This window comes from Chamaea fasciata, unplaced genomic scaffold (genome assembly GCF_029207755.1).
Source record: "Chamaea fasciata isolate MVZ Bird 193981 ecotype frontalis unplaced genomic scaffold, bChaFas1.0.hap1 SCAF_7, whole genome shotgun sequence".
In the NCBI taxonomy this organism is placed as follows: domain Eukaryota; kingdom Metazoa; phylum Chordata; class Aves; order Passeriformes; family Sylviidae; genus Chamaea; species Chamaea fasciata.
This window is the reverse complement of record NW_027094092.1, coordinates 48439892-48461879: the sequence shown is the minus strand read 5'-3', so window position 1 is coordinate 48461879 and position 21988 is coordinate 48439892.

Here is a 21988-nt window from a genome sequence, read left to right as displayed (position 1 = left end):
GATGCGCAATTCTCATTAGCACCCAGGTAACTGCTGCTTGCTTTCCCTTGTCTTTATGAGACAAAGTCTGCCAGTATCCCTGATATCAAAGGGCTCCACAGTCAGTTATTTCTGGACAAGTAGAAAACTACTACAGTTTTTTGGTGAAGCTGTGGATTAGGTTCCCTGTTGCTTTTATGAACACACGGGGCTTTGTGCAGGTCTTTGACTTCTCTCAGGCATTTGAACAATGTGATCCTGCGTCCTCCTATGAGCTGTCTCCTGCTAAGCCCCCAAAAGTACAAATGCAGACACTTCAGCTGATCATAGCTGTGTCAAGGTTGGAGCAGCAGCCCGAATTCCTCCCAGGAGAGAATGGGGTAAAACAAGCCCAGGGCTGTAGGAACAGCAGATTGTTGTGGTGGGACAGTCACATTCCCACTAGGGCTACAATTGGTGCACAAAAGAAATTTCTGGGTTTACAGGTTTTTGTTTTTCCTTTGCACTGCATTTTTTCATCTTGCAGTTTGTTTTTTGTGGAGCCAGAAAGTAGCCTGCTTTGTGTCGGGCCTGTTCTTCTGGAACCAGCAAAAAAACTTGGGGCTTCATTTTGTCCCAGACACTGCACAGAGACTAGGAAAGGCCTTTGTCCAGCAGGGAGGAAAAGTGCCTATGAACAGATAAAACAGCTCATGCTTGTATGGGGAATGAATATTTTGTTGATCAGGTTCAGCCTGCAAACAACTCTACAGCTGATTGGTGGGAGTTGGGACAGTCAACAAGAGTTATTATAAACACTTTTTGAGGACAATGAAATACTCCAGGTAGTTATAAATCTCTTAAGTCATATATTACTGCAGAAGCACCTGTTTTAGATAGCAACCCTGCTGCTAGAGGATGGAAGTTTAGGTTGTAGCAGCAAAAGGTGGCAAGTTCAATAAATAAGAATAATAGGGTAAGACCCTCAAGTGGAGTAAATCAGTGTAGCTTCATTGAAGCTGTTGGAACTAAGTCAATTTACAGCAGTAAGAATCTGGCTTGTAGTCAACAGGGATTTTACAGAATGTTTAAAAACTCTCCATTTAGAGAGTTCTCTGCCTTATGTCTGTGCACTAAATCGTATCCGCACAAAGTCCTTGCTGGTATAATGAGGTCATTTCCAATGTGAGCGTTCATTATATGCTTAGGTAAATTAAGGGGAAAAAAATACATCATTAGCGAAGTCTTAAATAAAGGATGGAGCAAGGTTAGCGAGTGAGAAGTATTTAAATAAAATCAATCTCAGCCCTGGAGAGTTAATGGGGAGTGGCTTTCAATGGAAAAAGGCTGATGGTGTGTTGATGCTGCACATAGAAGCTGAGCAATACAGCCATGAGAGATTAAAAGCAGGGACTGAGGTTTTTTCTAGGCTAATATTTCAAGCTTTCTAAACTTCATTCTGTGACATACCATGAATGCAGCCCAGGTTTCCAACTTCAGAAAAATGCTCTGATAAACACATATTGCTGGAGCAAATGAAACTGAAGGTTCATCCGGTTTTACTGTAGCACTCGTAGTATTAAGAGGGATTGTAATATAATCCTCTTCAATGAATAACCCTAACAGATGTTATCAGGGTTGCTCTGTACGAGCTGTGGACCTCTTGCTAGAACTCCCTCTGTGGAAGTCCAGTTCATAAATTGTCCTAATGGGCTGCCTGCCTCGTCCTGCTGCTGCTGCAGCATGAAAAGGAGGTGGTTACCAGCGGCCTTGAAAGCCAGCATTATTCCCATCTGCTTCTCATTACAATGCTGCTAAATATTTCATGCTTTTTGTTTTACAAACAAATAAGAGCAGAACTAATCTTTTTGTTTAATGTTCGTTGATTGACATTTCAGGGAGGAAAAAAAGTTTGGGGTTTGTTTTGATTTGTTTCTTTACTTCAGATCTCTGCAAAAGCTTTTAATGGAAGATAGAGCAGATTTCCGTCGACTTTTCTGGTGGGCTTTTTATGGCACCATTGATACAGGAAAAGATATGGGGGGAATCCAGATGATGAATGTGCTGTTCAATCAGCTGGGATTTCTTTGCTTGCAAGGAGATAACTCGATGAAGTGCAAACAGAGACAGGGAGCAGACGTTGACTGCTTGTCAGCTATATACAGAGCTATCTCTGGCTGGGGCTGCTGGAAAACACAGCAGCTATTAGTCCCCCTTTGCCCTTTCACAGCGCCCTGTCAGAGGGTCCCCAAGCACTGCAGCCAGAGCCATCCATTAAACATCAGGGCAACAAGTCTGTTAAATTGCTGCTTCTTTACAAGGAGGGGGTTGGCAGCCCTGGGAGGATTCAGCCGACATTTTAACCCACTGGTTCCCCAAACTCCCACTGAAGTGGATGAATGAAGGCATTCCTGTGGGCACTCTGCATCTCCAGCAACAGATCCTGTCTCTGTCCTAGAGGGATGGATGTAGGTGACCCATCTCCGCACAGGGACCTTCATCCCCGGGGCAGAGGTGGGGAGGGCATCAGGAGTCCCCCTGGGGCATGTGCAGTCTCCCTTCAGGCCTGTGGTCATGCTGGAAGAAGGTTTTGAGAGGTTTCTTTCAACCCAAAGCATCACCAGACACAGAGTGAGGCCTCTCAGCCAATGCTGTTCTACTTGAATGGCAGTGTTGGCTGGTTTGTCTGGCATTTGGACAAATATCTTCATTAAAGCACCCAGTGGGCTGTGTCAGCTGTGAGGCCTAATTGCAGGGTGAGATGAAAGTGTGAAATGTTCCTCAGAAAGAGCTAAATACTCATAGAATCATAGGATGGTTTGGGTTGGAGAGGACTTATAAAGACCATCTTGAGCCAACCCTCACTCCTGCAATGAGCAGACACACCTTCCACTAGACCAGGCTGCTCAAAAGCCCATCTGGTCTAGCCTTGAATACTTCCAGGGATGGGGCATCCACAACTTCGCTGGGAAACCTGTTCCAGTGCCTCACCACCCTCAGAGTAAAGAATTTCTTCATAATATCTAATCCACCCTCATTCAGTTTAAAAACGTTACCTTTTATTCTGTTGCTGTCTATCCATATAAAAAGTCCTTTTCTCTCTTTTTTATAAGCCTCCTTTACGTACTGGAAAGTGCCAAAAGTCTCCCTGGAGCCTTCTCTTCTCCAGGCTGAACAACCCCAACTCTGTCAGCCTGTCTTCATGGGAGAGGTGTTCCAGCCCTCAGATCATCTTTGTGTCCCCCATCTAGACTCCCTCCAGAAGGTCTGCATCCTGGGGCCCCAGAGCTGGACACAGGACTCCAGGTGGGGTCTCATGAGAGCAGATTTAATATCAAGAAAAGATAAATGATCCCTTCTTTCTGCCTGTTGCAGCCTGACCCTGCAATGGAGCGGCAGTGTGTCAGTACAGATGGTTAAATCACCATACTACATTTGACCACATAGTATTTTTATATCATTGCACAAACAGAAATGAGCTTGTCTGATCCACTCTTGAGGCAAATTCTTTGCATTTATTGCAGGATTAATTTTTCCCCAATGCCTGATGCATCAACCACCCCATCCCTTTCTCCCATAATCACTGGCCTGAATTCAGAGGCAGAAGTGAGTCTTGGGGCCTGACCCTAATGCTTGCCTGCAAATAGGCTTCATGACTTACACTGAACAAGACACCCAAGCACTAACATTATATACTGGTTTCTATATTATATTTCTTATTCTTCTAGCATTTTCCTTATGAGGATCTCAAGGCCCACAGCAAGGTTAGACTAATTCTCAACAGTCATCTGCGCATTGTGTTCTTTTTGCTGAAATATTATTGCCAGGGCTGAAGGTTGTTGTTGGGCATCTGTCTACAACAGTATACAATACTTTCACTCAGGACTGTAAAAATAAATTGTAACAGCCACAGATCCTTGCATTTTATCATTTTCATTGAGGATTTTGACGTTCATCTTAAAAAATTTCAAATCCAGGAATAGTAAATGCCGAGTCATAAAAGCTTAGGAAATGGGTCAAATCCAGAGTGCAAGGCAGCATTACAGTGTCTGATCTGCTGTCTCTGATAATACCCTCGTAAGACAAGGGTCTCTTTTTTTTTTTTTTTTCTCCATTCCTGAATAAATGAATTGCAACATGTATGAAATCTCCAGAGGCCATCTGTGACTGTAATTCATTTACCCACTGTATTATGGAACAGATTTTCCAGTGAGTTCAAAACTCAGGAAAGGGGGAAGGGAATAGTATGATGAGAAGGATCTGTGATCCATATCTAAAAGCAAAAATATTATTCAATTGTCATATTTGATGGATAAAGTGTCTGACACACCAGGCAAAGCCATAGCAACTAGATAAATATGTTTAAAACATTTAATTTTGATACATTAAGAATGAGTTGGAGCAGGGGCTTATCGACACTGAAATTAAGCAGACATTTCTAAGTTCCTAAAAGCCTCTGATTTTGTTTAGTTTGGAAGAAAATTTGCTGTAGATAACTTGGAAGTGTAAGGGGAAGTTGGACATGGTGCACAAAGGAGCAGCTCTGACAGGTCAGGACTAGCAATTACCTTTCTTCTTCATCTGTTATTTTCCAAGTGCCAGCAGCCCCTACTTCATTTGTGTTAGACCACAAGAGGCCTCTCGGCAAACTTACAGACCCTTGGCTTCTGCTTTTAAATTGAAATTAGTACATTCATTTATGACTTTAGCTGCTACAAAAATATTTTTTTTATATAGGGCACTCTCAATATTTCTGTAGTGCTGTTAACTTTCAGTAATTGTAATTAGTAACACATCCTCATGAACAGCCATTTGGTTATGCGGCTGTAAGCATCAGATTTCCTCCCTGAGTAGTTCCAAGGATGTCACTGAAGCTGCAGCAAGAATGAATTTGGTTCATGGCAGCTGGCAGGGTTCATGTTTACTCTGCCGATCATGCCGGTACCTATTGAAGGGTCTTCATTCTGCACCAGGTCATGTGTTTCTTCATAAAGTGATACTGTTCAGAAGAGGGATGCTGCAAACTTCTAAAAGTTGTTTTCTGTAGACATCTGATCAAGTGTTCTGGCAGAGGAAGGAAAATGTTCTCCTCCTCACAGTAATTAGGGGGCTCTGTTGGAGCAGAGAGAAGTGAAGGTAAGAGGAGGAGCAAGGCTCTGGAGGAGAAGCTTACGTTGCCATCAGTCTGAAATCAATGGGATGTGCTCCACCAAGACCTTCACATGCGGCCCCCGGCACCTGTAGGAACCAGCATCAACTTTTTCCTCCTAATGCATGAGGCCCTCAAAAATCTTTCTTCTGAGCCAGTGCAGAAGTGAAGACACACACAACCACTTTCTTTTCCTTCTTTTTCAAAGGTTGGCAAATGCACTCACCCTGCCTGACTCATGGTCACTGTGGAGCTTGAACTGAGCGAGGGCAGGGGAAGAGCTGAGCATTAACAGTGCAGCTTCCAGCCTCTGGAGAAGGAGTCACAGCTCCTCAGTTGAGCAAAGCAAGCCAAGTGTGCTTGCCTGAGGACTGAGTGAGCCAAATACTGCTAATATGGCTGCATTACTGCTTTCAGCTTGACCATCACAGCTCACTAGGGATGAAGTAAATGACAATTATATTTCTTTTTTGCTCACACCTTCTTGTCTATAGCAGATAGAATACTTTGCGGGGTGCCCACAATGCTGAGTGCAATTTGGTTTTTTTACAATACTAGCAAAACATTCAATGACAGGACTTGGTACACACCAGCAGAACTGTATCTTTTCAACAATTCATTTTCCAGTGGAGAACTAAGATGTTGGCAGGGATGTGTTTTTGTTAGTGCAATTATGTCTATGGAACAGGCTTTTTTTCATGCCAGTATATACATACATACATACATACATATATATAATGATACCTATGATCAGCAAAATTTGTAGTGCTTGTCTTGGTGAATGCAGACTCTAGGTGAGAGGTTAGTAAATAAAACCAGTGTAGGCTTCTCTCTGTCTCAGCCCTTCCTGCTACTCTTCAAAAAATATGATGATGGTGAGAAATGTGACTGATTGCTTTGGCATTATTGCTTAATTTGTAGAGGGTGGCAATTTGGTCCCAGAAAACTAAAACTGTATTCAAAAAAAACCCCAAAAATCATTCAAACCCCAAATTTCCAAGGCTAAATGAGAAAATGGAAATAAAGGAAAGATGAAGCAGTAAGGTTAAAAGTGAATAATAATATCATTTATGTATGGAAAACAACCATAAATGACAAATGAAGTGGCAGTTTTCTCAAAAAGAGAAGAGGAAAGCAGGGTGAGCTGCAGATGAAAATGCTGTTCCAGGAGGAAGAGGAGGGACCTGGCAGGGAGTGGGAATGGGAGTGGGAGTAGGAATGGGCAGGAAGGATAGGGCTACACATGACTCTGAGCACAGAGCTGGTCCAGTGGGAGGGTGACACAGAGGTGACAGCCTGAAGACACGACATGCCCCTTGTGTAGGCACTGGACAGGCCTGGGATTCCTGTTCTCTTCCAGCTGGGTCATGGGTGTCTTCTGGCCACAGGGGGAACCAGGGGCAAATCCTACTCTCCTCTGGAATTCACTGCCAGAACTCCCCTTGGCTTTCCTTCATTTCACAGTGCAATGGCAATTTCGCACTTTGGGAATCTGGCTTTAAATAAGTGGAGAGGAACTGGGGAAAATGTGATGTTTTCCGTGACCAGCTGTAGGTATCTGGCTTGCTGGAGACCCATGAGAGGCAGGGCTGCAGTAAAGGCACAGCCTCAGGCACAGCCATGTGACCCACTGGACATGGGAGCTGCATCCTGGTGCTTCTGGGGGATGCTGATGCCAACTCCCATCCATCATGTACAGCTGCGGTGAGAACTCCAGGAGCTGATCTGTAAAAAGGGGATAAGCAGGGCTCTGCAGTCAGACCTGCCTACGGATCTTATGAAATTCACACCCCAGCTCTGTGCCCTGAAGTCATGCTGGGTTTCCCAAGGGCAGAGGAGGCAGCAAGGCAGCATCTCAGGCAGTGAAGATCCAGTCTGGGCACAGCCATCAGCCTGAAGGGGCACAGCCATGCCAGGGATCTGCTGCCCACACCTCAGCCTGTTTCCTCAGTTCTGACCAGAAAAGCCAAATGCTTTCTGCTAATAATCACATCTAGAGATACTTTTTAATAACCCTTCCAATCAAGAGTCATGTTGCTTATTGTAAGAAATTGCAAACTGATCTTCTTCCACGTTGTCACTCTCTTGTTGTGCTTGGCTCTCCAGCTCTCTTACAGCAGCTGGCAGGGAAAAAGTGCTCCTGGCACAGGGGAATGCCCAATCCCCTGCAGAGGAGCCAGAGGCTCACAGCAGCTGGCCCCAGCCCTGCGTCCAGGCAGGCTGGCAGGGAACCTGTGAATATGATCTCCCTCAGACATTTGGCAGAACTGACCCCTACCCAGAGATCCTGATAACCAGCAGTTACACCCATTTTCCCTTCAAAACCAGCTCAACAGTGCTGTACTGAAGGCAAAACCCAACCAAAATCAGCTTCTGGCCATGCCCATTGCCACAGGGCACCCACACGCTGTGTCTCTGCCTCCTGGGCTGTCTCCAGCCACCTAGGACAGCGCTGGGCAACACAGCTGCCTTCCAGCAGCACAGTCCTCTCCAGAGGGCACCTGGCAAAGCTTCAGGAAAGCTAGAGGGAAAGGTTTGATGGAGAGCAAGGGTAAATTTCTGTATGAAAGTAGTTAACCACTGCTAGTGCCTGCCTGCTGTGCTGGAAGGGCAGCTGGAGAATCTGGGTATCTCCTTTGGCTTCAGAGCAGTCACAAAACGCAAGGTTTCATCCCAGAATGAGCAGTCTTGACCATCACAGCCGTCTTCATGGGGCCAGATTTTGAGATGAGCTATTCCTGCTCTTGTGTGCAGTGCCCTTTCAGACAGTGACAAATGGTTTGTATTTGTCCTTGATAAAAGCCACGCCTTGTCTGAGTTATTTTTACAGCATTTTAACCACTAGTCAATCACCTTGGTTTTGCCGTGGGAAGAGCTAAATGCAGCAATTAGAGAGAACCAGACACTGTGCAACAATATTCAGTGGTGTGTTTAGTACTGCTGTCCCATACTCACCTCAGAAGGCAGAGTGCATGACCCTGTGAGCTGGCAGATGGGTCCTGCAGGAGGGGAATGGCTAATGTGTGTATTGCTGGGTGATTCCTCCAGGACAGCAAAAAGGGTTTAATTTATTATGACAAAAACAGGGTCGAGAGGAAAAGATTTGTGATGAGCAGGAGGAGAAATGTGTTTTCTTTGGTACCGTTTTCTTCCCAGCCTTGAAAAATAGAAGTCAACATCCTCGAGAGCTGTGTTGGATCAAGCTGGTAACTCAAGGTAGCTACCATGAATACAGGCGTCATGTTATGGATGTCTGGATGTCACATTGCCCTGGATTTCTTTGCTTATTTTGAGGAAAGACTTGGGTTCCATAAAAATGGACACTAGTTGTGTTAGAGCACAGACAGCTCTTGAATTTGTGCAAATGTATTGATATTGGAGAGAGAAGAAAGACAGAACTTACCTACTGGCAGCTAAAACATCTCTAAAATCGAACAAAAATCACAGCCAGACATGCATGCCATGCTGCTCACTCCCTGCTGAGATGAGTGCAGGTAGGAGTGCCAGCAGCTGGCAGAAAAAGGATCACTTCTGGTTTTAACCCATTTGTGTCACATCTCACTCATGAGGAGCCTGGTGGGCAGGCAGCAGTGAGAAAAGCTGGGCAGTTTCACAAGCAGAGAAGTCCCTGTGGTCTGTGTACAGGGAAGATCCCTTTCAGAGAGGGGTAATCCCAGAGTGCTGGGCATTCACTCAGTAAAAGGCTGCAAAATGACAGCAGCTGGGAATGGACTACGATCTGCAGAATAAGAGATGATCTGATTTTTTAAGGATTTCTGTTTGGAGGACTTGTCTGATACGACCCTCCTCGAAGGCCCCATGTGCTGACCTTAGATGCGATGGAGCTCCTAGTTGGTATCTCTAATTTGCACTGTTGCTATGGGAAACTCTTTTTGGGGCACACGTGTGTGCATGCACACGAGGCTGTGCATGCTTCCCAGGGGAAGGTGGCAGGCTCCATTTCCTCTGCCCCTTTTATACCACAGCCTGAAACATTTGTGTTTAAATTCCATTACATCGTGAAAAACCTCTTCTGTTTCAACCAGCCAAAACCAGCTGCTATTTCTTCCTTTGTTTGAAATAGCAAAGCAAAACAGTGTTTACTTTAATTCTTGAGAGTGTCACAGATAATCTGTGGGATGGAGTCCTCATTTTCCATGCACTCCAAAACCATGGAGTGTCACGCACAGCTGTCAGTAGTACAAAAATATGAAAACAAGTTGCTTAGCTCAGACAAAAGCAGATAAAAGTTCTGTGTGCATTGCCCTGTAAGAAAAAAGGTGGAAGGGATGAGGAGAAGAATCTTAATATAAAAGAAATGTGAGGATATTAGGCACTCACAAGAGGATAAAAGAATCTGAAATCTGCCAGTAAAGAAGGATCTGTTGCCTTCCTAAAACATGGGGATCTAATTACTCTTTTCTTCCCCCTCTTCGTTATAAAGCAACTATTGCAGAACATAAATGACCTTGTAGACTCATGAGATATTCCTGCCAAAAAGCGTGTCCATTATCAAGTAATACATTTTCTGCTTGTGTAGTTCCAGTGTGCTCTTTTGAAAAGCAGTAAGTTCTCTTCTGTCTCCCTTATCACATTTCAGGATGCCTTTAGTCATGGGACTCTGCTTATTCAGTAGTTCATGTCAAATTTACTTCAGTAAGCAAAACTTAAGGTTCTTTCAGAATTGCCTTCCTGTTCCCCGGTGAGGGAAGTGTTAGGCTTGATCCTTCTCTCACTAAAATGCATTTGAGGTTTGCTGTTGATTTCATGGAGGCCATAAAGACATGAGACAATAGTTTTTGAGCCTAAGTCTCTCCAGAGCTATTCTAATTCACACCATCTGAAGTGTCTTTTTGCAAGAAATCAACAGTGAAAAGAAAATAAGCTTTTGGGACAAGCATTTCAGAAAGTTAGAAACTAATTGAAAAGTTCATCATAGCTCAAGTCCTCCTGGCCAGCTGTACTGTAGAGCATGAAACCTGGATCTTTGATAGGGAATAACTTCAGGCTGAAATCAGACAACAATAATTCCTGATAAATAATAACCCCGAAATGCTAGAAGCAATCTGAAATGGGGAGGCTGCACCCCAGTGCCTTCAGGGACAGCCGTGACCAGTCCTCCCTCTAGCCCAGCTACAAGATGCTGGTTGGCATCAACTACAGCCAGGCCATGGACCATCCCAACAGGTTATCCACACACATGACCATGCAGTGGGAATGGTCACTGCAAAAAGTAGTTATATAAATGCATCTCAGGATCCCAAATTCAGGTAAGTCTGTTGTCCTCTGATGTCAAAACCTGGATTTGAGTGCTTTGCTTTGCTGAATCACATTCAATGATACAATAATAGAAGGCTATGGTTTTGTTACAAATGAGCATATACCCACTATTTTGGCTAAGAGAGTGAGCCTTTTGTTTGCTCAAAATAACTCATAAATTGGAATTGTGCCCTTAATAATACAGCTACTTGCTTTCATTTAAGAAAAAATTTAAATTGCTACTGTTATTGTGTCCCAAATTTTATTCAGTCATAATGGCACTCAGATTTTTATTGTTGCTGTAAAGCATTCAGGCATTTCAGTCCCACGAACAGAACACCAACCATCCATGTGTGGTACATTTTCTATCAGACAATTGCAGGTTTGCAACAAAAGAAATTTTTTTTAAAAAACCCAGAATTTGAAATAAAAGAGTCCAAGAAATGCAGGAAAATGTTCTGACCTTTTAAAGATGTATTTCTTGCTGGGAACTGTGAGTTAAAATCACCTCTCCAGCGTGCTGAAATACTGAGTGTCCCACATTCACACTAGGGTCATTAATGGCTGTCCCACAAGCACCATGCTCCCAGAGAAAAGTCATGTTATCCTTGCCATTTTGTGGTTTCCCAAAATTCTGACACAAAGTAAGCAAAACTTTTGCATGTACTCACATTAGAGGTTTCAGGCTTTTGTTGGCCTAAGAAGTCCAGTGTCATCAACAGGCTGAAGTTCGTGGCTCTTCCCAGCTCCAGCCTCAACTCCCACCCATCCTTCTGACACATGGAAAGAGGGCAAAATCCGAGCATGTTTTAGTACAAGTCAAAGCTGTTGCTCAACACACTGGACAAATGAAGCTGGATGTGGACAAACAGTCCACTTCAGCAGCAAATAATTTGGCTTTGGCATGGCTAAGGCTGCTCTTAACTTCTCATTACAGATGGGGCCAGAATGTTCTTTTGCAGAACCTGGAGTGACCCAACCCTAGCTCCTTATGTTCCTGGAAATAATCATGAATACTTGAGAGAAGATCCCCTTCAAGGATTGTGTCACTGTTCCTACTTACAGAGGGACAAGGAGAAGCCATGGGCTGCCTTGCAGGAGGTTACCTGGCAGTTCAAGGGCCTCAGAATGACAAGCTGGTGTGATGGGTCCTTCAAAAGAAATCCAGTTTATGGCACGGGAGGGCTTTTCCTGAGCCCGTGCTACCCCTTTGGAGCCAATGCTGCCCCAGGGAGACAGGCAGTTCGTGCTCTAGGGAGGTGCATGTTATGGCACCAGGATGGCAAATTCTGCTTCCTCCTGTGCTGCACTACAGCCTGCATCTCCCCCAGTCATGGACAAAACAAACCTGGTTTCTGACACTCTTGAAGGAATTAAAAGGCAATCCCCATGGCTTCTGCAGGAGCAGAGTTTCCGGCAAACAGTTGAAGAACCACTGATTTATTGGGCCAAACAAGTCTACAACAACACATAACAAAGTTCTCCTTGTTGATCTGAATACTGTGGATAAAAATTAAGAATTTACGCCTTCTGTTTTCATTTCTTTTGTTCAGTTCAAGTTTTACTTCTTGTACCCCAAATTGGGAAATAAATGGGGTTTTTTAATGAGCTTCTTCCTTACTAGTAATGTCCCAATAGCTTTGTCTGCGTGGATGTGATTCCCAGGGTCTTTCCAGTCTCACTGCTGACCTTGGAATGGTTCAGTCAGATCATCTGTACACTCCAGACAAGTCAAGGGTATCAGTCTCACTGTGTCCCACTTTTCCTTTACTGAGGTAAAATGTAGTGTAGCATGAGATAGTCCCACTTTTCTCTATGCCTGGAAAACAGCTTCATGCTGAAGGAGAAATAGTCTTCCAAGGTAAGGGAGTGGACTTGTTTGATATGGACTGTCTTCATTTCTTTGCCATCAATGTCTTATTGTTCTGAGACAAATCCTCAGGTCCCAGAATACAAATACTCCCTCTCAAAAACACGGCTATTAATGTGTGTGTCACATTAAATGGAAAATATCTATTGATATTCCTAGAGTACTGATAAAATAAATGTCACAGAACAGCTTTATAACTATCTCTAAGCAAATAGCTCTGTCTACCTGTATCATAAGGGGCAGATTCTGGTTTCAAATGAATTTGCATCTTGCAGTTGATTCTTTTCTAAAAACTGCATTAGGCTAAATCTGCAGCATGTGTTTGTGAGAGAAGACTTTATGAATGTCCATAGCACCAGAAAAAGCTCAATCAGAATTACCTTTTACTACACACAGGATATGGTCTTCATCCGGGAAAGACAACTTGAATGATTGGTGGATTTTTATGTCTAATAAAGCATTAACTGTGATCTAAACTTTTCCTGCAGTTAAAGTATTTAGAATGGCTCTTTCCTGTGTGGATTCTCAGCTACTCTCTCCTCTACTCAGCTGTTTATTTAAGACAGAAATTGCAGGAGCATCCTATCTTTGTGATTTCTCCTTCTCAGTCAAATCTGGTTGAAACTGATCCATAAGCTCAAAAGTTACTATGAGAAGAGCAGTTAGAGATGCACAAACACACACATGTACATTGACCACATAGGCCTTTTCGCCCAAGTTAAAAATAGAAAACCAATTAAATACACTAAAACTACTTTAAAAGATGAAGGCTTAGCCTTAGGCTGGAAAGAGGCCGTTTTTCCCCCCTCTCCAGTATTACCCATCAGTGTTTTGCTGTCTGGGCTCAGCACTCTGATTGGGTGCAGGGTAACCCCCCAGGCCTGGCAGTGGTTTCTCTGATGTGAACACCAAGCAGTTGAACCACAACCCCGTTCCCAAAAGGACTAGGACAGGGGTGCAGCTGTTGCCTTTGGAAGGAAAAGCTGCCGGTCCTGCCCTTGTATCTAGGCTGCCACACCACCCTTTCCACAGACTCTCTCCAGGGAATGCCACTGGCCTCTAACTGATATATACTGATATCACAAATAGCCATGGAAATGAGATTAAACCAAGATTCAGATCAGAATGTCTGTGAAAGTTTGTATCAAAATCCTCATGGCAGGGGCCACTGAGAACCTCTAGCTTTAGGACTTTGGTGATGTGCCTGCAAGGGCTTGTCAGCCTTTCCTCACAGGACCTTCCCCAGGATAACAAACCCACCATCCTGTAAGGTGCCAAATCCATCTCTCTTAATGAAGATGATGCACCCTGATGTACCTCAGTGAAGCATGGAGTACTCAAGCAAAAACCATCAGGTCAATTTAGCAAACAGCAGCTTTTTGCAGGAATGTGAGCTGCTTGTCTTTGTTTACCCAAATCCTAGGATTTCTCAGCTTTGCAGAGAACCATTTTCATTCCACCTGCTGCCTTCCACAAAGGTGTAGTTGTGCTGCCAGGTAAAATGGAGACGGCTGCAGAAATGCACCCAGACTGCATCAACAAAAGGTCTTAAACATGAGGGAAATAAAAAAAAAAATTAAAAAGGCAGGACATGTAGCTCAGCCAATGCAAACATGTAAGAAACTCTGCAAGGGCTCAGAAGAGAAACCAGATTGCTGTTGAAATAGCTGGTTAACATTTTGTCTGGAAGCACAGCTTCAATAAAAATAGGTAAGGAAACCAGCTAAGGACCCCCAATGGCAAACATATTTATTGAGAATCCAATAAAAGTCTCAGAACAAATAGCCTGAAGGACCTGTAGACACAGCCTCTGCTGTAATAAAAATGCAATACAAGGCATCAGGGAAATAGTAAGGGAAAAGGGCTGCTCCATGAGAAAACCAAACAAGAATCCCAGAGCATGAGGCCTGGAGACACAGGCCGGGATGTAATAAAATGACTGCCATTGGGGAAAAAGAAAGAAAAACAAAACATCTAACAAAGGCACAAAGAAGCCCCAGATACCCCAACTAGTCTAGAAAATCACCACAAGTTGCCGTAAAAACACATGGGAAAATAGGAAAAGGGTAATGGCTGCAAAGTGATCAACTCCTGCAGGTACCTAAGGGCAGTGTGTAGGCGAAAGTCCACAGGAAGCCATGTCAGCTGCAGTAAACTCTGAGGGTACCTAGGAGACAAGGCTGTAAAAGGTGACAAAACAGCAGCCTCGGAGGGGCTAAATCTCTGCATGGGAGAAAGATTTACTTTAAATCCAAACCCCACATTGCACGGAGCTACGGTTTTTGTTTTATTTATCTTGGTCAGCAAAACTTTTTTGGTAAGTACAAAAAATGCTAGAGAATTTCTATCATAAGTGCACAGGACAAATTGTTTTCAGAGGCATCTGCTAGCTCAAAGGTTCAAGCTGCACCTGCTTATTGTGAATTTTCATATACTGCAAAAGCAGCCAGAAAAACGGGCAATTATCGTCAAAGTCATTGTCATGTTAAGTACAGTTAATGAAAATTATATAAAAGAAGGGTTCGTAAGAACAAGCACGATTTTTTAAGGTGAGTAAATTGAGAAAAGAAGGTGATTTTCATTTCCTGGCTTCAGCCACCCGCTGCAGGTCTCAGCCATAAAAGAGCAGGTCCCGTGGAAAGGTGAAGCAAGAGCTGCGATGTCGGGCTGTGCCGCGGCTGCCCCGCTGCCCAGGGAGCACGGGGGACAGGACAGCACAGCACAGGGCAGGACGGGACAGGAAAGGGCCAGGTGACCACAGACACTTTTCTGCACTGCCCCTCGTTCTACCATCAGTGGGCGAGGGCAGCCTTTGGCAGTTCTGCCTGGGCTCTGCAGGGATGCCCTCAGGACAACCCACGGTGCAGACCTCACCTGGTTTTCTCCAGGTAAATGCCAGCCCCAGAGGAGCCGTGGCACACATAATAACACAGGTCTGCAGCGGAGATTCCTGTGTGTCTTCACAAAATTTATTCAATCCACATTTAGGGGTTTTGCTTCTTAAACAAAAAATATACATAAATACATAGATAGATAGATAGATAGACAGATAGATAGATACATATGTGTGTATGTATACATACATATACATATACATATACATATACATATACATATACATATACATATACATATACACATATACACATATACACATATACATATATATACATATATATATATATATATACACACATGCTTCTTCTGGAACAGCGGTAGAATTAATTCGCTTATAGATGTGCTGGAAGTTATCAGTAACAAAGGGGGGTTTATTACAATTAGGACACCTAAAGCTGACAGTGCTTTGGACCCACTTGTCAAGTTTACTTTTCATTGCTGACCAAGAATTATGTGCTTTTCCAGTAACACTTCTTCCACCTGCTTGTCGGCTCTGCCCCTTGCACCAATCATTTTAAACCACCCACACTTTTGAAATTGTCCTTCCTGAGCTGGTCTGCTTGTGCTGCACAGTCCTAGGATTTCCTGGGCACAGGGTTTAATGGTAGAGGATGTGGGATTAAGATTTATGTTTGAATCCCCAGCCAAGCATGTAGTGAGTTGTTCCTCACAACTTTGATCTCTCCAGTTCTCATTGATACTTTGGAGTAGAATTTGCCCTTCTTGTGTAATTTACAGTGTTGCTCCCTTTCAAAGACACTTCAAGTTATAGGTACTTCTTCCAGCCCACCTGAGGTGGATTTATCCATCATTTCCATGCAGCTTCCATCTCCTGCTATGCCACGAAGTGCTCCAAGGACACAGCAGTGTCTGCAGTTCACCAAGCCACACGTGCAGGGGTGCTCTCATCACGCGCAGGTCTGGAAGGGAGAAAGCCCAAAAAGACCAGTTACAGCAGAAAGGTTAAGCTCAGAAAGGTTAAGCTGTTATGTCTGGGTCCAAAAGAGCGGCAAGCTGAGCTCATTCCACCAAGTCTCTTGCTAATCTGGTGCTCTCATGGGTGTGAAATATTATCGGCTGTTAGAGTTATTAACCAGTGTTAACCAGGTACTGCGTGCATTGAGCTATGTTTAAGGTTAACTGTGCCATTAAGGGCTTACAAACTCAATTAGAGATTTTAGTGCTCAATAGCTAATGGTTGATTTCTGCAGATGTCCTGTTTCCAATTACTATTCATATATAATGTAAGCAGCATGGCATCACACTTCAGCTCAGACAGACCGATTTTTTAAATATATATTTTAGACCAGCAGAAGGTTTCACTTAATTGTGTAATACCAATATTTAGTATTCCTGGAGTGTCTTTGAAATCCCTTTTAAATCCCAACTATTTTCACCTGTCTTTTTCTATTATTATCACTGTTCCCCACGTCACTTGTGCTCATCTGACCTCACAATGTTACAGAGATGTTCTCTGCTTTGTGCTGTGACCCTCTGCCCAACAGGAAAAAGAACTGCTGCAGAGTGGTCCTTCTACTTCCCACAGCCACAGGAGAGACTCAGAGGGTTTTGGGTTTGGGTTTTTTTTTTTTTTCTCTCACTGGAGATGACGTGGGAAGCTCACAGCCCCCAAAGTGTATGGAGGAGCTCAAATGCAGATTTAAAAGCCTACATTTGATCCTGCTGAGTTTGGAAATTTTTAAGCAACAAAAACCCTCTTGTAAGACCAACTCTGATAAGAGAGAGTTTGACTAAATCTGCAGAGGGAGTTGAGTGGAAAGTTCTGAGTCCTGGAGTTACACTCAGGTGGTAGGAAACTTGCTGCTGTCAATAAAGAAAAAGAGTGAATAAATCAGCTCTCAACTAATGAGCCAAATAACTTCATAAATTCACCCATTAGGAAAAATCAATTACTTTCCATACATGCAATTGTGATATTCCTCCTGAGAAGGACATGAACGCATACCTACCTCTGCACATACGAGTAAATCTATGCTTATCATTAAATCTAAGTTAAGACTACAATTAAATTGAAATTAAATATGAAACGCCTTGGGAACTACTCATGAGCTTGAAATTCAGACATTTAACTGCAATGTTGAACTGGGGCCTCTGGGAGAAAATGACCCCAGGGAGATGCATGCCACAATAGGCTTGCAAAACCCTATGAGATGGTTTCACAAGCCCTTCCAGCCTTCTAATGACTGCACTGCTGTTCAAAAGGCAAGTCCCACCTCTTCTCTCTGCCACGTTTCCCCAGCACAGCAACCAACCAGACTGTTTGGCCAACTGGATCAGCAAACTGATCTGGACAAAAAACAATCCTCCAAAACACCCAATAATTTTCAGATGGGTGTGTTCCTTGACTCACATGACTGCAGGTGCTGTCTCGCAAAATGGAAGGGTGTTGGGGCAGGGTGATCCAACCTCTTTTGGTGGCTGCAGAGCCATCAGCTGGTCAAGGTAAGGAAACTCTGTTTGCTCTGAGAGCCTGTTATAAAGGTTGTGTCATCTGGAAAGTATTTGCAATCACTTCTGACCTGTTTTATTGTGCATGAAATCGTGGCTGTTTGAGTCATTCTTTCAGGTACAAGAGCTTTTTGGATGATATCTAAGGAGATGTTGTTAGTTGACATTTATAGTCAGTGCAGGCAATGTCAGTGCCTGTTATGGATATTCAGGTCAATGCTAGTCTACAGAAAAGGCATGAGCCACCCAATTATAGAGATCTGCTTTTTTCTGTAAGAAACACCAACCAGAGTAATTAACCCCAGTGGTGTAACTGTGCTCAGCCATTTTAAACTGGGAAAGATTTGAGCAAGAGATTAACAGAAGGGAGATAAAACTTCAGCTCCTAAATACAAGAGGAAAAGCTAAGTTCATTTAATGGAATATCAAAAAATTATTGTGGATGGGAATAACAAATGGTTGGAGCTCAGAATTTGTCTAGATATCCCTCAAGTTTTGGGGTGAGATCCATCCTTCTCAGGTGTGCAGGGAATTTACATTGTGCATAAAGCTACTCTGGGCAGGGGTCTCCATTCAGGTGGTTTTTCAGAAGTTGTGGGAGGAATTCCAGCAAAACGCTGGGACCCATCCTTATGCTCAGTGCTTCTTGCTGCACGTCTCCCACAGAAATACAGACTATTGAGCACCTCTAAATGCCCCCCACCAAGTCCCCAAAGGGGAGAGACTCGCCCACACAAGCCTGTAAATGGAAGGCAAGGAAGAGGAGGAATACGGCATGTATGACAGATATTCATCACATTCTTCAAAGGATCACTGGATGAGGTTCACATGGATTGTGTATGAGCAGTATGGAACATATCCAAAACTGAAGGATTCACCGATCCTGCTTAAGGAGTGATTTTCACTTAGCACTTTCACCTTGATGAAGATATTTATTTACATCAGACATTATTTACTTTACAATGGCAGTGGCACCTCTAACCAAGACCAGGCCATCAGAGCAGAGAATAGCCTCAGCTCCCTAAAAAGAGGCAAAATCAGGAGGAGATGAAAGGGTTTCTCAGACTTCATAGGATTTTTCCTTGCCTTTTTTTTTTCTCTCAGTAGAAACTCAAAAAAGCACTCAAGTGAATGGCAAAGTGTCTCACAAATATCTTGAATAATTTGGCAACCGCAATGTTCCACATCTAATTTCATTACAGCACATTGAATGTTTTGGGGGTTTTTACAATGGTTTTTGCACCTTTAACAACATGTTGATTATTGCATTTTGAAATAACTCACTTCTTTAAGAATAACTTAAGTGAAAATTTCATTTAGAGTTGCAACACCTGGAGAAAATCAACATCATGTGACTTGTAGGCACTTCTAAACAGGAAATACTCCATTTATTTTTTTAGCTGTGTTTGTGTAATAAAGTCCAGCATCCAAGTGTGAGCAACACATTTTCTCGTTTTATTAAACAGCATGAAAGGATTTATTACTTCTCCTCTGAATGCACTTCTGGCACCAAATGGAGCTGGACAATAATTGTCAGGCACTGAGTTTAACATTACGAGAAAACACCTTTGGTGGAGTTCAGAGTTTATTGTATAATGAAAAATACACCTAGATGGTGAGGCTTCCTTTGAGAATTTGTTTGGTGAGTATAATCTCAGGTACTGCTGCTAATAAATTGGATTCATTGAAACAGAAATTAAAGTACTGAAATAATATCTAAGACAGTTATTTTTCTTTTCCTTCTCCAGCTATGCAAAGTTTCCTGAGAAGGAAAATAAAAACAGAGGGAATGGAGAACACTTCTTTTACCACTCATCAGGTTAGCACTGCAAAATGTTTGCAAGAGCCATGTACCACATTTGAAATTTTTGTCCTTTTCTCCTCTGATCTTTCTTGAATGCTCAGGCTGTTCCTCCTCCTGTGGTTCCATCTCTGACCAGAGAAAGGCTTGAAGGACTTTCCTCTCTCTCTTTGTTTTATTCCCTGTATTGCAAGGGAAAGTTGCCTCAGCCAGGGCAGGAACCTTGAACATGGGCTTGGCTGGAGAGAAAGTCAGTGAGTGTTTTGCAGGTGTGCAGCATTTTTGTACCCTCAGGAGTTCCTCAGGAATGGAGACAGATGAGAAAAGGGAGAGATGTGGTAAAAAAAGATATGGTAAAAATTGAAGTCCTGCTCTTCAGAGGATGAGCAGGAGGGACCGATCTGCAGCACCGTGCTCCGAGTTCCCTGAATCTTGTACAGGCAAAGGTGCCTGTGCAAAGTGCCTGGAAAATGTGGCAGTTTTATGCTCTCTTGACTCAGTCACAAATGACTGCTCAAAGTTGAAATAATAAAAAGGTCCTGTGTATCACTAGGGTCCAGGGCTGACAAATTCTCCCCGATGTCTCTGTGGAGCATTGCAACACTCAACACTTGATTTGTTTTCCACTGAGACTGGCAGCATATGTATTAGAGGTTTCAGGTTAACTACAGGAATGGGAATAAGCTTTACACAATCCCCAAATAAGGGGCTCTAACTAATGAAAAGCTCTCCTATTTACTGCCTTCCTTGGTGCAGGACAGCAGGCGGCGGGCACCCCGGCATGTCCCGCTGGGGAGTGCAGGGAGGTGGGGAGGGGAGCAGGGGTGGGACTGGTGCCATAAGGCAGGGAAGCACGGAAACCATCTTTACTGCCACAGTTTTTCATACCCCCTTCTAGTTACCTGTAAATTGGGTTATAGCCAGGAAACCTCATTCCATTTAAGCATCCCGGAGCCCGGGGCTCATCCCGAGATGCGGGCGGGCGCCAGGAGAGGGCAGCGGTGCCCGGGGCTCAGCGGTGCCCGGGGATCGGCGCTGCCCGCCCGGCGCGCACCGCGGGCGGCTCCGCGGAGCCCCCCAGCCACGGAGGGCATTAAAGGAGATTTTCTGTACCAACCACGGAGGCTCAGACCTGCTGCTTTGCTGCGGCTCATGCTGCCCGTGACGGTCAGACGACACATGAGCCACCAGACACACAGGCATTTATTCGTCTTCCTCCCCCGAGTGCAGAGCAAGCCATTTCTTAAGGGGGTGCAGGTTTTAAGGCCAGAAAGGACCTTTATGGTGAGGCACAAAATTTTTAGTAGGGCCTGTTGCAATAGGACAGGGAGTAATGGTTCCAAACTAAAAGAAGGTAGATTTAGACTAGTTATTAGGAAGAAATTTTTTACAATGAGTGTGGGGAAACACTGGCACAGGTTGCCCTGAGAGGTGGGTGGATGCCGTATTCCTGGAAGCATTCAAGGCTAAATTGGACTAGACTCTGAGCAACCTGATCTAGTTGAAGTTGTCCCTGCTCATTGCAGGGAATTTGGACTAGATGACCTTTAAAGGTCACTTCCAACCCAAATTATTCTAAATAGCTCCTACTTGGTTACTTTCAGTTGCTTCTTCTGAGTTTAAATGATCCATTTCATTTGTGTGTACTGCAGATCTCATTCGGAATGCATGAGAACCACAGGTGAAGCAAACTGGCAACAAAAGAAAAACTTGTCTACTGATCAACAGTGCTCACAGAAGGAATATAGTAAATCACAGTCAGTAAATACATTTAAAAGTAAGATAAATCTTGAAAATTGTTTGTGCTTTTACACATTAATGTCTCGATGCAGAAAACAGTTATGCATATAATTGATGTTACCACCCTGATAATCCCATCGTGGCACATTAGCTGTAGGTATTTGCATTTTTATAGAAAGCCACAATAAGAAAGCACAATAAAGTCTTTCAGTTCTGCCTTAGTTAGGCAAGTTGCAGGATTTTATGTCCTTATGAACATGTGGATAAATGACATTTTGATGAAAATTATTATAATTAATAGATATTACGGGATCAAGACCTGGTTATAAATAACAAGGTCATTGCTAAAATGGGAATACTTTCCAACCAATTTTAAAGTTTGTCTAGCAAAAACAGGTCAGGCCATACTTACTAAATGGTGTTTCAGGCAATCCTGAAATCAGTTTGGAGGAATTGATTTAGAACTTACATGAGATGTATAATGAAATTTTACAACTTCAGGTAGCTCAGATCACATTTATGTGATTCTGCTCTGAATATGAAACTTTGGTTTCAAAAAGTAGAATAATAACTGAACCTCAGAAATCAAGTGCAAAAAAGAGGTGGTCAGAAGATGTCCTGAAAACAATCTTTTTCTTTTGAGATAGCTATATATGGCATGAATGAATGGCAAACTTCTGAGGCAGATCTCAGGGGCATGTTAATTACCTTCACAATCCTGACTCCTCACAGATCATAGACGTCTCCCTGGCAATCAGACCCTGGAGTCACTGATAAAGGCTTCAATTTGGCTAGGAAATGACTCCTTCAGAGTACTGCAGTTGCACACACAAAGGTACATACT